The sequence below is a fragment of the Palaemon carinicauda genome, chromosome 45 (assembly GCF_036898095.1).
Source record: "Palaemon carinicauda isolate YSFRI2023 chromosome 45, ASM3689809v2, whole genome shotgun sequence".
NCBI classification, from domain to species: domain Eukaryota; kingdom Metazoa; phylum Arthropoda; class Malacostraca; order Decapoda; family Palaemonidae; genus Palaemon; species Palaemon carinicauda.
This window is the reverse complement of record NC_090769.1, coordinates 28,680,342-28,682,841: the sequence shown is the minus strand read 5'-3', so window position 1 is coordinate 28,682,841 and position 2,500 is coordinate 28,680,342. Positions and strand designations below refer to the sequence as shown.

Genomic DNA, 2,500 nt, shown 5'->3' with positions numbered 1-2,500 from the left:
GAGCACCCTCTGTTTGTAAGGGAAATGTTTTCACTAATTTCAATGTATTTACTATACAAGCAATAGGAATACTAAAGGAGGGTTTTGAATATTATGTTCACAAATAGTTTAAATATATTATCGTTAAGTTTTAAATGAGCAATACTCATTCTTATATTCTTGTATATATAACATGAACACATATCAATTTACATTTAACCAAGATGAACATACATAGCTGCGTATCTAAACAAGGATAAAGTTATACCTATGTATACTTAACCAACATGCAACAGAGATAAGAACTTTCTCAAAGCCACTTCAAACGTGGATCAGATGTTGATTGAAAAAGCTTCGTTCTAAAGTTTGAAGAAAAAAAAAAAAAAGTTCCTCAAATGCTGTAACTAAGGCATCATGAAATATCTTCATTATGGGATCTGCCTCACGACGGAGTTTTAACACGACTTTCCCATCTAGATTCAAAGCGCTTCTTTTCGAAGCCAGACGGTGTATATATATGTATATACCATCCCAGCCACCTTACTCCCGCCCACCCCCAACCCCCCAAAAAAATCCGAGTACGTCAGCAAAAGTTAGGCTTAAGAAGTTTGGAGCCCGAAGGAAATCCTTATTCGTCAGACTTTTCTTTTTCTTAAACGTTTACGGAGCGTAATATTATGAGTGAAAAAAAAAATATGCGGATGAAGAAGAATGATGGAGGCTTCTACTTTTAGTGCAAGGTTTCTTTGTTCGGGGAGACGTCTTCTGTCCTATTCTTAGTTTGATGGGAGGTGGTATTATTATTATTATTATTATTATTATTATTATTATTATTATTGCTTGTTAAACTACAACCCTTGTTAGAAAAGCAGGATGCTATAAGCCCAGGGGCCCCAACGGAGAAAATAGCCCAGCGAGGAAGGAAACAAGGAAAAATAAAATATTCTAAGAACAGTAACAACATTAAAATAAATAAATACATAAATAACAGGCAGACTCTGCTCACCATCAAGAGCCATTTGTGATTGCATCAGACCATTCATGTTCTTCCAAGATTTTTCCTAGCCTTTTTTAAAACGTTTTTCAATATTAATTTTTTGATTTCAAGAATATTTTCGATCAAATTCCTTTAATTTTGTTTTAAGGCTCTTGTTGGCTTTTAGAACAGCGTATTCTTCTAGTTATCAAATTAAAATGAAAAAATTAAGTATGAAAAACTAAACATCATATGTTTCATGAGGTACTGGCTACCATGAATTTCTGATATAAACTTACAGTAAGATCCTGTACCAACCGTGTGTCACACGATCGTACATAGTTCATTTTGTGCTTGTATCTTCGCTCTCCCCTCGCACTAAAAAGAACCTGAAAAATCACTCAGTTGCTTTCACCCTGTCTTTGAGTCACAACCTTCTCTCGGCCAAAAAAAAAAAATCTATTGAATAAGATAATCTAGATCCATTAACCTATTGCTATCAACAAATAATGATTAACATCCTAAAATAACCTAAATAAACACAATACACTCAAAATACTTTGATAGAAGTAAAATTGAAAGCAGTTGTATAGCACAGAGAGAGAGAGAGAGAGAGAGAGAGAGAGAGAGAGAGAGCGAGAGAGAGAGAGAGAGAGAGAGAGAGAGAGAGAGAGAGAGAGTGTAGGACCCTCCTGAGCCCCACGAACTAACGGCAAGAGATTGAAGCTGGGCATGAAATTTGGCGAAAAACGGAAAAGCGATTAATTAGAAATTATGGTCATGAGTTCGATTGATCGGAGGTAACAGATACTATTGACAAAAAGAAAAAAAAATTTTTATTAAGGGGAACACCAACTAAAAGATAAATATGATGAAAAAAGAACAACCACAATGAGTAATTCATTATAGTTTTCATGTTAGTCTCATAATTATTATACCAAAAAATCTAAAACCTTAAAAGAAATTTATTCTTAATTTAATAACAAAATTATAATAATAAATAACGCAAGAAACCAAACAATAATGGTGTCACCGGAAAGGATACAATATAAAGTTGAAATACACATCTCTCTCTCTCTCTCTCTCTCTCTCTCTCTCTCTCTCTCTCTCTCTCTCTCTCTCTCAAGAGGGAAGCAGACTTCAAAACAAGGTTAGCAGAGTGCATAGTGCATCTCTTTGAAGAAATAATGGGCAGCTTCGTTACAAAGCTCTTACTGCCCGAAGGATTATGCTGATATTAGCGAAGGCCAAATGCCGCTTAAGTGTTGCAGTAGTAATAACTTTGAGTTCATTTTTGAAATCCCCTCCAAGATGTACCAATTAGGGATAATATTAATAATAGAAATAATAATAATAATAATAATAATAATAATAATAATAATAATAATAATAATAGTTATAATAATAAAAATAATAACAACAACAACATCAAAACAACAACAACAATAATAATAATAATAATAATAATAATAATAATAATAATAATAACAATAATAAAAATAATAATAATTATAAGAATAATAATAATAATAATAATAATAATAA

At 32.2% G+C, this 2,500-nt stretch overlaps 1 pseudogene; it reads right to left on the bottom strand.

Moving 5' to 3' along the window:
- Positions 1 to 2,500, bottom strand: part of LOC137634872 (fibrinogen C domain-containing protein 1-A-like) — a 527,818-nt pseudogene that overhangs the window by 140,579 nt on the left and 384,739 nt on the right.